The following is a 14615-nucleotide window of genomic DNA, read 5'->3' as shown; positions in this document are numbered from 1 at the left end:
AAGCAAAATGAGAAGACAGAGAAACACACAGCAGATGAAGGAGAAAGGTAAAACCCCACCAGACCAAACAAATGAAGAGGAAATAGGCAGTCTACCTGAAAAAGAATTGGGAGTAATGATAGTAAAGATGATCCAATATCTTGGAAATAGAATGGAGAAAATACAAGAAACATTTAACAAGGACCTAGAAGAACTAAAGAGAAAACGAACAATGATGAACAACAAAATAAATGCAATTAAAAATTCTCTAGAAGGAATCAATAGCAGAATTACTAAGGCAAAAGAACAGATAAGTGACCTGTAAGATAAAATAGTGGAAAAAACTACTGCAGAGCAGAATAAAGAAAAAAGAATGAAAAGAATTGAGGACAGTCTCAGAGACCTCTGGGACAACATTAAATGCACCAACATTCGAATTATAGGGGTCCCAAAAGAAGAAGAAAAAAAGGAAGGGACTGAGAAAATATTTGAAGAGATTATAGTTGAAAACTTCCCTAATATGGGAAAAGAAATAGTCAGTCAAGCCCAGGAAGCACAGAGAGTCCCATACAGGATAAATCCAAGGAGAAACACGCCAAGACACATATAATTCAAACTACCAAAAATTAAATACCAAGAAAAAATATTAAAAGGAGCAAGGGAAAAACAACAAATAACATACAAGGGAATCCCCATAAGGTTAACAGCTGATCTTTCAGCAGAAACTCTGCAAGCCATAAGGGAGTGGCAGGATAATTTAAAGTGATGAAAGGAAAAAGCCTACAACCAAGATTGCTCTACCCAGCAAGGATCTCATTCAGATTCGATGGAGAAATTAAAACCTTTAGAGACAAGCAAAAGCTAAGAGAATTCAGCACCACCAAACCAGCTTTACAACAAATGCTAAAGGAACTTCTCTAGGCAGGAAACACAAGAGAAGGAAAAGATCTACAATAACAAACCCAAAACAATTAAGAAAACAGTAATAGGAACATACATATTGATGACTACCTTAAATGTAAATGGATTAAATACTCCAACCAAAAGACACAGACTGGCTGATTGGATACAAAAACAAGACCCGTATATACACTGTCTACAAAAGTCCCATTTCAGACCTAGGGACACATACAAACTGAAAGTGAGGGGATGGAAAAAGATATTCCATGCCAATAGAAATCAAAAGAAAGCTGGAGGAGCAATTCTCATATCAGACAAAATAGACTTTAAAACAAAGACTATTACAAGAGACAAAGAAGGACACTACATAATGATCAAGGGATCAATCCAAGAAGAACATATAACAATTGTAAATATTTATGCATCTAACATAGGAGCACGTCAATACATAAGGCAAATGCTAACAGCCATAAAAGGGGAAATCGACAGTAACACAATCATAGTAGGGGACTTTTAACACCTCACTTTCACCAATGGACAGATCTTCCAAAATGAAAATAAATAAGGAAACACAAGCTTTAAATGACACATTAAACAAGATGGACTTAATTGATATTTATAAGACATTCCACCCAAAAACAACAGAATACACTTTCTTCTCAAGTGCTCAAGGAATATTCTCCAGGATAGATCATATCTTGGGTCACAAATCAAGCCTTGGTAAATTTAAGAAACCTGAAATCGTATCAAGTATCTTTTCCAACCAAAACTCTATGAGACTAGATATCAATTACAGGAAAAAATCTGTAAAAAATACAAACACATGGAGGCTAAACAATATGCTACTTAATAACCAAGAGATCACTGAAGAAATAAAAGAGGAAATCAAAAAATAGCTAGAAACAAATGACAATTAAAACACAATGACCCAAAATCTATGGGATGCATCAAAAGCAGTTCTAAGAGGGAAGTTTATAGCAATACAATCCTACCTCAAGAAAGAAGAAACATCTCAAACAACCTAACCTTACACCTAAAGCAATTAGAGAAAGAAGAACAAAAAAAACCCAAAGTTAGCAGAAGGAAAGAAATCATAAAGATCAGATCAGTAATAAATGAAAAAGAAATGAAGGAAACAATAGCTAAGATCAATAAAATTAAAAGCTGGTTCTTTGAGAAGATAAACAAAATTGATAAACCATTACCCAGACTCATCAAGAAAAAAAGGGAGAAGACTCAAATCAACAGAATTAGAAATGAAAAAGGAGCAGTAACAACTGACACTGCAGAAATACAAAGGATCTTGAGAGATTACTACAAGGAACTATATGCCAATAAAATGGAGAACCTGGAAGAAAAGGACAAATTCTTAGAAAAGCACAACCTTCCAAGACTGAACCAGGAAGAAATAGAAAATATAAACAGACCAATCACAAGCACTGAAATTGAAACTGTGATTAAAAATCTTCCAACAAACAAAAGCCTAGGACCATATGGCTTCACAGGTGAATTCTATCAAACATTTAGAGAAAAGCCAACACTTATCCTTTTGAAACTCTTCCAAAATATAGCAGAGAGAGGAACACTCCCAAACTCATTCTACAAGGCCACCATCATCCTGATACCAAAACCAGACAAAGATGTCACAAAGAAAGAATATCTCTGGTGAACATAGATGCAAAAATCCTCAACAAAATACTAGAGAACAGAATCCAACAGCACATTAACAGGATCATACACCATGATTAAGTGGGGTTTATCCCAGGAATGCAAGGATTCTTCAATGTATGCAAATCAATCAATGTGATAAACCATATTAACAAATTGAAGGATAAAAACCATATGATCATCTCAATAGATGCAGAAAAAGCTTTTGACAAAATTCAACACCGATTTATGATAAAAACCCTCCAGAAAGTAGGCATAGAGGGAACTTACCTCAACATAATAAAGGCCATATATGACAAACCCATAGCCAATATCGTTCTCAAGGGTGAAAAACTGAAACCATTTCCTCTAAGATCAGGAACAAGACAAGCTTTTCCACTCTCACCACTATTATTCAACATAGTTTTGGAAGTTTTAGCCACAGCAATCAGAGAAGAAAAAGAAATAAAAGGAATACAAATTGGAAAAGAAGAAGTAAAGCCATCACTGTTTGCAGATGACATGATACTATACATAGAGAATCCTAAAGGTGCTACCAGAAAACTAGAGCTAATCAATGAATTTGGTAAAGTAGCAGGATACAAAATTAATGCACAGAAGTCTCTTGCATTCCTTTACACTAATAATGAAACATCTGAAAGAGAAATTAAGGAAACACTCCCATTTACCATTGCAACAAAAAGAAAAAATATACCTAGGAATAAACCTACCTAAGGAAGCAAAAGACCTGTATGCAGAAAACTGTAAGACACTGATGAAAGAAATTAAAGATGATCCAAACATATGGAGAGATATACCATGTTCTTGGATTGGAGGAATCAACATTGTGAAAATGACTATACTACCCAAAGCAATCTACAGATTCAATGCAATCCCTATCAAACTACCAATGGCATTTTTCACAGAACTAGAAGAAAAAAATTTCACAATTTGTATGGAAACACCAAAGATCCCGAATAGCCAAAGCAATCTTGAGAATAAAAAATGGAGCTGGAGATATCAGGTTCCTGGACTTCAGTCTATACTACAAAGCTACACTAATCAAGACAGTATGGCACTGGCACAAAAACAGAAATACAGATCAATGGAACAGGAGAGAAAGCCCAGAGATAAACCCACGCACATATGGTCACCTTATATTTGATAAAGAAGGGAAGAATATACAATGGAGAAAAGACAGCTCTTCAGTAAGTGGTGCTGGAAAAACTGGACAGCTACACATAAAAGAATGAAATTAAAACACTTCCTAACACCATACACAAAAATAAACTCAAAATGGATTAAAGACCTAAATGTAAGGCCAGACACTATAAAACTCTTAGAGGAAAACATGAGCAGAACACTCTATGACATAAATCACAGAAAGATCCTTTTTGACCCAGCTCCTAGAGAAACGGAAATAAAATAAAAAAAAAAAACAAATGGGACCTAATGAAGCTTAAAAGCTTTTGCACAGCAAAGGAAACCATAAAGAAGATGGTTTAGTTTATAGAATGTGGTTGTGGCACGAGGGCTCAGTAGTTGTGGCCCACGGGCTTAGTTGCTCCACAGCATGTGGGATCTTCCTGGACCAGGGCTTGAACTCGTGTCCCCTGCATTGGCAGGCAGATTGTTAACCACTGCACCAGCAGGGAAGTCCCGGAAGATAGTTTTCTGAAGCTAGCTTGTGAATCAGTCACTTACACAGCAATTACAAGGGATCTATTTACATTTTTTTTAAAAAGATAAATACATAGCAAATAACTAAACATGCAGACTAACAATATAAAACTGCTTATGTAAAAGGTATTAAATGTCAAGTCTATAAGTGTTGGTTGCAAACATTAAAAAGAAATACAGACTATATAATCTAAAATTTAAGGACACTCTTCCTCAACAAAGATGGGAGAGTAACACTTCCTCAACAACTCAACTTGGTGATTAAGAAAAACATTTTCTACCTAAACAGAATTTTAACTAGCTGCTTCAGAAACGATTTCTGCTGGAAAAATAATTCACTGTTTATTGGACATTTGAAACTGAGAGAACAAAATGAATTTAGAACATTAGGCCTGTAAATCATAAATTAAGAGAGGTATGAATGGGGTACAAAGTATATGGACTGAACATAAGATATTAAAGTTTAGGAGAGTTGGTTGGGACCAAATTATAAAGGACTTGGTACTACAGTTACTGAGGAGTTAGCCATAGTTTCCAAGTTGGAGATTACAGTGTAGTTAGTACATAAATTATATCAGAGGTCAGTAAACTAATGACCTGTGGATAAATCTGGCCTGCTCTTACTTTTATAAATAAAGTTTTACTGGAACATAGTCATGCCTATTTGTTTAAGATATTGTATATGGCTGCTTTCAACAGCAGAGTGGAATAGTTGTATGAGAGAGATTATCACCTGGAAAGCCTAAAATATTTACTATTTGGCTCTTTACAAGAAGTTTGCTGATAGCTGAATTACATGGTGTGATGTTAATTTTATATGTCAACTTGACTGGGCCACGGAGTGTCCAGATATTTGACCTAACATTATTCTGGGTGTTGCTGCAAGGGTGTTTTGGGATGAGCTTAACATTTAAATCAGCAGGCTGAGAGAAGTACATTGCTTGCTATAAAATGGGTGGGCCTCATTCAATCAGTTAAAGGCCTCAATAGAACAAAAGAACCCTCTCCTGAGTAAGAGAAATCTCTCCTGCCTAATGGCCTTTGAAGAACCACATCAGTTCTTCCTGGTTCTACAGCAGCCTGCTGGCCTTTGGACCTGACGTGATACATCAGCTCTGCAGATTTTGAACTTGCCAGACTCCAAAATTGTGTGAGCCCATTCCTTATAATAAATCTCTTTATATGAAATTGTATTTTTATTTTATATATTGTATATGTAATATATATGATATATAATCATATATACAGAGACAGAGATTATAAGGAATTTTTATAAGAAATAAATGTGCTTATTTTCTACATTATATACCCAATATATAATCATACATATATCCTATCTATTCTATTTCTCTGGAGAAACCCGAGTAATACACATGGTTACTTTTAAAAGGAGACAAACAGTATGGCAGTGAGATGGAAGTAAGATAAGCAATCAGAAGCAAAGGGGACAGGTGGGAGTCAGGGCAATAAACCATGTGATTGATGATCTGAACCAGAACAGAGCTGAGGTGATTACAATGGAAGGCAAGAATAAACACAAAAAACCTTGCACCATGTCCTTGGATTATAAAGGCATTTTTATTTTAATGTAAGAAGAAAGCTTCTTAAATCTGTTCATGACAATGAGAAATTGACAATGTTCTCATTCCTGGATTATGGGTGCTTGTTATTTTCAATCTCAGGGGAGTTTTAATCTTTCAGGAAATTATGAATTCAGTAGGAAAAGAAGTGAAATTCTTAGAACTCTTTAATAATGAATTCTAGAGCTTCAAAATGAAAGTGCTTAGGAAGTTGCTTTTAATCAAAGCTGAGAAGGCATTTTTCTAAAGTATGGCTGGATGGACACTGTTAAAGTTAAATATGTTTATTGTTTATTTCTCCCTCTCTCCCTATTCTAAAAACTGTCCTGGTAGCCGAGGCTGATAGAGAAATCCCCTTCCCTGGGCTTAAGTATCGTGGGAGAGACCTCACTTTGGAATGGAAAACTCAGCTGACGAGCTGGTGACTTTGGATTTGAGGATCGTTTTCCCCAGGAAAACAGAAAAAAAAAAAATTCTTTTTGGAGATACTGGCTCTTTAACCCAGAGCTTCCTTCTTTATCGTGTGAATAAATAATGATAAATAACTAGCATGAGTTGGTTTCTCATCACACTTTGCACAATTTGTCACCTAGGAGGAATTCGACATTGCATTTCTAAAAGTTTACAGAGATGTTGCTTCTGGTTTTTGAACAGGAAAGACCAACTCTTCTTTTACCTGCTTTCGCTGCACTGCCTACATCTACCTGTGTCTTCCTGTGTCTACCACGGAGCTGGTGGGCAACACACCACTGCCTTCTCAAAAGCCTAATTGAAGGTCTATAGATAAAGGAGGGAGAGATGGGTAAAAAGAATTGTAAGGAAAGAGGCATTCTCCATTTTCTCAGTACTCGAGTATTATTAATTGTACCAAAGAAGGTACATCCAGAATTTTTTAAAATATCTTTTGGGAAATAAATTGTATTTTCCAAATCAGGCTAGGAATGGTAAAACAATATTTTTGGTCTAGAAATAACCTGGGGAATACAATGGCAGTAACTAAAAGCATAATGAAATCTCATTTTCCTTAGAAGAAGAATGAATATTAAAAACGTTACAGGTGGATATTTTTATATTGAATATTTTCCAGAATGGTGGCTATAAAGAACTGAAATAAAAAGATAAAAAGATGCTAAGGAAACATTATCACACCTCTCTACTTCTATTGAGGACTGCATGGCAACCATTTAAGCCAAATGCTGACATACACACTTCTAAAACTGGGAGGCAGAAAAGGAAAAAATGAAGACTAACAATTATAGCCCGCAAGACTCACTGATGACTTATAATAGGCTGAAAAGATTTGGTTTGTGATGCATCTAAGCCTGTTTAGGAAGAGCAACCCTGTAGGACACAGGAGGATTAGTGGGCAATGACAAAGAGAATCCTAAAAGGATTTAAACAGAGATATCTCTCTAGTCAGACTTTTCCTTAGCCCCTCCCTCTAGAGAGTCACCACTTCTTTACATGGATACAAATACTCTATCTGAAAATGTTTCTTTTTTTGTTTTAAATCACACTATATATAAAACACTTTATGCTTTTTCTGCTGGATTTGACTGTAATTAGGCAAGGAATCACACCTGTATATTTCACAGGAACTGACGTCTAGCAGGTACAAAATAAAGTTTGTTGGAGATAAGTTGTGATATGGGTTTTATCTATTCAGAATGAGGAAGTATTGGGCACAAAGGAAAGATGACATATTATTTGTTGTTAAATTCTTTCCTAAGGATGCTTATGTAATGGGGCTCTATGCCATCTTGAGGAAATAAGATTATACACTCTCTTCAATATTATATTTCCTTATTGATTTACCTTTCTCATCAAAATACTTGACTCTCTGTTTAACCTAGACCATTATTTCTGCAACTTAAGCCCATTTCCTTCTATTTTATTCCTCTGGAACAAGAAGATTTAATACCAAGCATGAATAGAAGGAGGAGGAGGAGGAGTAGAAGTGGGGGTGGGTAGAATATAAAGAAGAAGGAGAAAGAGGAGGAGGAGGAAGACACTGGGGTATGGAGAAAAGAACTTGCATTTTGTAGACATAGACAACCAAGTTCAAATCTCAATTGTGCCATTTACTATTTGTATAATTTCTGTCAAGAAAGGTAATATCTCAGACTCTTTATTGATACAATGTAAAATTTATCCCCCAAGATTGTTTGAAAATTAAATGAAATATTTATGCTTGAAACCTAGTTGGCACTCATAAATATTAAGATAAATTTCAAATGTGAGCTATAAAAAGATGTCCAAAGAAAGGGAAGATTAGCCCAAATAGGCATAATTATGCAAAAAAATTACTGAAAGTATAATTTATAAAAACACATTTTTGCTTTAGGAAAAAGAAATTGACACAAAATGTAGAAATTTCAAGAGTAGTCTTCAGATAAATTGATGTAGTTAGACACCTCAATGCTAGAAGCAATGACATAGTTTAAATCAAATATAGTGAATGTGTATCCAGAAAAAGAAATGCACAGTAACAGAAAAAGTTTCAGGTACTATAAATGACAAGATACAGAAGCATTCCTCAGATTCCCTTATAATTTATCCCTTCAACTAATATTTATTAAGTGCCTTCTGTGTGTCCAATGGATCTTGTTACGGATGTTTGGGAATCATCAATGAAAGAAGGAGATAAAGATCCTGACCTTGTGGAATTTCAGTTTGGTTATAATTAAATTAATACAGTTCATCACAATATGATTTCTGACATCATGTTTAAACTTCAAGAAAACATGTTGAGATAGTCAATCATTACTTTTAAAAACATACTAAGGTAAATATTTCAGAATTAATAAACAAAAAAAATATTTCTTTCTGGGCACTGGGCAGGATCAATACCTTTAGCAGTAAGCTTAAGTAAGTCAAGTCTATCCGTGAGTTAGCTATATGCTAGCTATAATTTGGAGTAGGTGAAACAACGGCAAACACTCCAAGACTCCTGTCCTTGATACGCTCCCAGTTCAATCAAAAAGGTCATACACGTAAGGAAGAATTACAGTGTGCACTACAGGGAGTCCCAGAATGAACTTGTTCATTAGGGGCAGAATAAATTCTTAATTGTATTAGAGACTCAAAAATGTAGCCAAAGAAAAGGTGAAACATGTAGTGAATCCGTAAAACTTGACTAGAAATTCATTAATTATATGGAAACAGAAGTCAAAATATTGTAGTTACTTGGAAAAGTCTAGAATCATGAAAGGATTAGAGGGACTCTTGCTGGCCCCCATTTAGCTTCTTTTCCCTTATTATTCGCCTTCTTAAACTTGAGCTCTAAAGTTGTCTAATAAATCACTAAGCCTCTCAATTCTACCTACTAAATACAATAGGGATCTCTCCCTTGCTCTCCATTCCCACAGCTGTCATTCTCTTTCGAGCTCTAATATCTCTCCTCTGTGTCATTCCATCATGTTCCCAAGTGGTCCCTACCTCTGGTCTTACCCTCACCTTCCAATCAAACATTGACAAGCCTGCCAGTTTGATCTCTCTCTACAACACACTTCTTACATATTTTATATGCCACAGTTAAGTCTCCACAGTAAACCTAAAGCAATAATGCTTAACTCACTGAGGATGTAGTTTTTCCACAGTTTTAAATGATCCTTTAGTATATTTCTATTCTACTGTAACAAATTTCTACAAAGTTACTGGCTTAAAATAATACAAATTTATTGTTTTCAAGTTCTGGAGATTAGAAGTCCAAAACTAGTCACACTGAGCTAAAGTACTGACAAGGCTGATTCCTTGTGGAGGCTCTGAGTGGAGAATCCATTCCAGTGCCTTTTCCAGTTTCTTGGAGTCACCTGCATTCTTTGGCTCATGGTCCCTTCCTCACATCACTCCAACTTCACACTCATATTGTTAAATCTCCTAATAGTGACTGATCCTCCTGCCTCCCTCTTATAAGGACCCCTGTGATTTCACTGGGCAAACCCAGATAATCTAAAATAATATCCCAATTTTAAGACCCTTAATTAAATTTGCAAAGTCCCTTTTGCCATGTAAGATAACATAGTCACAAGTTCTGTGTTTAGTACTTGAACATTTTGGGAAGGCCATTATTCAGCTTAACACAGCTATTGTGAAAAAAAATTAATATAAAATAAAATTTATTTTTCCTCATAATTTTTAAATATATAAAATTTCCTAACTGCAGTATATGAGAGATAAAAGGAACATGATTTATGATCAAATAACATGCATTTGAGTACACAGATGTTTGGGCACAATTGCACGAAAAACGTAATGATGCAGTCAGGTATCTTTACTGAAATGTATACGTACCATGAATGTCACAGAAATAATGCTGTAACATAGTAACGTATTGATATTGTCATATTGATATTGATATTGACATATTGTACTAGCAATTCAAAATAAGATTTTCTAAAATGGACAACTCTTAGTAAAGTTCCAAACAAATCTAATAACTTCTGCTGACTTATATGACAGTCTCACTCCTAAAAAATTTAGTGTATATTAAAATGTGCAAAGTGTTTTGTGTTCACACGTAAAAGAGTCTTGGCTCAGATAATTAAACATTGTTTTTTTACCTACCTGTATATCCAGTAGAGCACCAGAAACACTAAAACTTGCTGCCAGTAATATTAAATGGTGCAACCACTTTGGAAAATATCTTGGCAATTTCTTAAGAAAATTAAATGTACACCTAGCAAATGACTCACCATTCCACACCTAAATATTTACTCAGAATAAATGAAAGCAATGTTTACATAAATACTTGTACATGAATATAGCTTAACTTGCAACATCAACAGTTGAATAGATACACAAATTTGTGGTATATCCATATAATGGAATACTATTCAGCAATACAAATAAGTGAACTATTGATACCAGTATGAACATGAGTATAATACTGTGTAAGAGAGACCAAAAAAAAAAAAAGAGAGAGAGAGAGGGAGAATGCATTGCTCTATCGTTCCATTCATACACAATTCTAGCAAATTATAAACTAATCCTTAGTGATAAAAAGAGATCAGCTCTGTGGGAAGCAAGAGGGTTAGAGGGAGCATGGAGAAAATTGTGGAGACGGTAAATATGTTCTTTACCTTCTTATGCGAAAATTACATGTATACACATGTTAAAAGTCTAAAATTGTACTGTATGTGTATTATATGCAGTTTATGCTGAAGCTGAAAAATAAACTTGAAGTTGTTTTTGCCTGGAATAGTTGTAATATTCTATACAAACATTTGATCAGAAAAAAAAAAATCTGTGTATGTTTCCTTATTCCATCTTTAAGCTTCCCTCTAGAATTGAAAAGAGGATCTGTATCTCTGATCAAGTTATACCCCTCTCCACTTTAAATTAATAATACATTCAAGGGAATAACAAGTCAGCCCTTTCACTCCTAAAATATTCAGATCATCTTCTACATAGATTCTTTGATCTTATATGTATGTTTGGGCAGGAACTCCCCAAATCCCTCTTTGAAAAAGTCTCTTGAGTAGGTAAATTGGGGCATCCCAATTATTACCCAGATTCCATGTCTTGAGAAGGTCATATTTGCAACATGAGTCAAGTTTACTACAGACTTACTTTTTAGGGGACCATAGGAAATGGGTTTTCAGGTAAAATATAGGGTGCCTAGTTAAATCTGAATATCAGATAAAGAATAATATTTTAGTTTAAGTATGACCCCAAATTATTTATTGTTTATCTGAAATTCAAACTTAACTGGGTTTTCTGTACTTATATTTGCTAAATCAGGCAACCCTCCCTGAGGTTACTACAGTTGATTTTCATAGAAAAAAAGAGAGAAACACTAGACATATGAATAAGCTGTGGGTGGTTAGCATGTCAGAGAGCCCTTAAAATTTATATATATTACCAGAGATTCTTGATGAATCAAGATACAGAAATATAATTAAATTTATATATTAGATTTGTTTCCAGTACAATTATACACGATGTAGAAGTTTTAGGGCATATTAGCCCTAAATGTTTAATATTTGCAAGATTGAAGTTTTATGAGAGAAAGAATGTTTGGCTACAAGATTTTGACTAATTGGTTCATCTTTTATTTCCCTCAGTTTGAATAAGTGTAAATTGAAACTAGTTAAGGATGTCTAAGAAAGTGAATTAGGACGTAAAGTGATGATATGAACAAAGTTGAAAATGTAAGATCATGTAAGGCAAGCAACTCATTTTCTCAATATAAAAGATCTCAGTTTCTCAGTGTATGGTATGGTGAGCCAAACCGTTCATTTGTGTTTTCATCTTAACTTGAGTGTGTAAGGGGATAAGAAGGTGGCTGTAATTTTAGAATGTGTTTATAATTTGGATTTTGAATCTTGGAAGAGATCTTATTCCTCCTGATGTAGAGATAAACCAACTTTCCAAGTGAGAAATGAACTAGAAGTGAATAAATTTATTCTCAACCTCAGCCACAAAGTGACAGTGTAACCATGGGCAATTGCATTGATCCACAGACACCTTATAGGTCAAGTGAAGGTATAGGACTAGATAATTCATAAAATGTTTCTTTAGCCTTATGGTTTTGGAAGGACTCTAGAAGAGCTCCATATAATCTATTAAATATGTGAGGGAGGGAGGGAGGGAGGGAAGGAAGGAAGGAAGGAAGGATGGATGGATGGATGGAAGGGAGGAAGGAAGGATGGAAGGGAGGGAGGGAGGGAAGCAAGCAGGAAGGAATTATCCTCAAAATTCTAAGCACTATCACAACCATTTAGAAATTAACCACTGAAATGTTATCTACTGCATTTTAAATGTCACCATTTCTGTCATGCAAACGCATGTATTTTCTAACCTGGATGATCAACTATGAGAAAAAAAAAAAATTGTTGGCTGAAGGTGGAGGAGTAACAGAGTCTCTGCACACTAGATTTTCCAGTTGATCTTGTGATGGGGTTTGGTTCCTTGAGACTTCACCTGTTCTATTTCTGCATTTACTTTTATTATTTTTATTTAATGTTCATAACAACACCATGAAAACATGACTAAGAAAACTGAAGAACAGAGAGATTAAGGATGTGATTTTGTCACAGAACTCAGTCAATTAAGCACACTATATCACTGTTATAATTATCCAACTCTGAGGACTTCCCAGCTAGAACTTCTTATTTAAAGCAGTTACCTTTTTGTGTGTAAAGAAAAATTAATCTGTCTGGTGGCTCTATACTCATCCATTTATACTATTCAGGTTATTTCTAATATTATGCGTGAGATGACTGCATAGAGATTAAGGCCAAAATTTATAAATATTTTTGCTAGTATTGAAAGAGTTAAAAATAAGCACACAACATAAATCCAAGCAAGCTTTTGATGCAAATATATAAAGAGAATTTTCTAGAACATATTAACTGACATTGATTGGACTTTTATCTGAAACAATTGTATTTTTCTGATACCATTTTTGAGAAATGAGTAATCCCATAAGCAAACCCGTCTGAACACTTCCTACATTTTTCTGTGATATGCCAAGTGAAATAATAAACACTAATTTCCATTTCACTCAAGCCTAGAAATCAGAAAATTCCCACACATTCAGGTTCATTAAAGTTATATATATATGTTAATGTAATGATAGACTTCAGCAAATAAATTTTGAGTTGGAGACAAATGTAGCATACCCATAGGATTATAAAGCTGTAACAGGGAAGAGCCAATTTTGACTCCATGTTGGATCTGTTTCTTTGACTTTAACCTTTGCTTCTCATTGTTTTTGTTACTATAATCATACAAAATGGCCTGCCTCAGGGAACCCTGCCCCTGTGCCTGAATGTTAAACTAAAGTGCCTTTGTTCAGCTCACAGGGAGACAATCTGACCCTACCCACCTGTGAATGGCTGCAGAAAAGAAGAAACTAACACATTCCCTCCACAGTGAAGGCCATGCCAGGAGATGTTTAGCAAGATAAATGGCCTTTTTACTTCACTTCCTCACTGCCTCTCCCTCTCTGATTCTCTAAAAGAAACTGACATCCAGATTCAGATGAGATGGTGTTTTGGGGACCCCAGTCTGTCATCTTCTCAGTCTGCCAGCTTTCCAAATAAAGTCATATTCCTTGCCTCAATACCTCGTCTCCTGATTTATTGGCCTGTCGTGTGGCGAGCAGAGCAAGCTTGGACTCAGTAACAAAGCTGCTTCACTCAAAATTATCAGATCAAATTAAACCAAAACTTTGTTCCTCCTTTTAAGTCAACTAACTACTTGGAGTCAGAATGTACCTCCTCTCCATCTGTGAGGAGTTGGGTAGGTGGCTTTGATCGTAGCACCAAACCATTATTTTCACAAACTGAAAATGAGGTTATTATGCCACACTTCTGTTCGAGTTTCATTAAGCCAAAACACTCCAGATTTAGTGTTTTCAGAGAAGAGGTCGATTTTTTTAAAAAAAAGAAAATATGGATAAATATTAAAAATAGAGGTACTTTCTCTTTTCCCATTTTTCTGCCATTTCCAATGGTAGAAGTACAACGATACTCAACGCTTGGAGTATACTTCTTACATTACATTATAAAGTCTTTCCACAGCTAGTATTGAGACAGGAAAGAGGGGGGCAGGGCACAACCATTAAAAGAATGACACAACCACTAAGAACATGATACAACAAAAACTGGTTAGAACCAACTAGGCCCAAGAAGGAGGAAGATTCGACTTCCAGTGGACCTTGAGCCTCATTGTACATTCACTGTAATACGTCAGCACGTTAAATGACACACCACAGGCACCATGACAGTTCTGAGGATGACCAAAAAGGCCAAAAAGTGGGTGGTGCCCCAATTCCTAGAAATCCCCGACCCTTCTCGAAGATAATTATAATATTCCTTCCAC

General features: G+C 35.2%; 1 pseudogene across 1 annotated transcript in view; it reads left to right on the top strand.

Moving 5' to 3' along the window:
* Positions 1-12226: 12226 nt before the first annotated feature.
* LOC309606612 (NEDD8-activating enzyme E1 regulatory subunit pseudogene) overlaps positions 12227-14615 on the top strand; it is a 49662-nt pseudogene continuing 47273 nt past the window's right edge. The window contains exon 1 of the transcript in view: positions 12227-12272. The product of the transcript in view is annotated as an NEDD8-activating enzyme E1 regulatory subunit pseudogene (transcript). The remainder of the gene's footprint in view (positions 12273-14615) is intronic.

The sequence above is a fragment of the Balaenoptera borealis genome (assembly GCF_965194805.1).
Source record: "Balaenoptera borealis genome assembly, chromosome: 11".
NCBI classification, from domain to species: Eukaryota; Metazoa; Chordata; class Mammalia; order Artiodactyla; family Balaenopteridae; genus Balaenoptera; species Balaenoptera borealis.
Note: the sequence above shows the minus strand (reverse complement) of the source record. Positions and strands in the feature narration are given on the sequence as shown.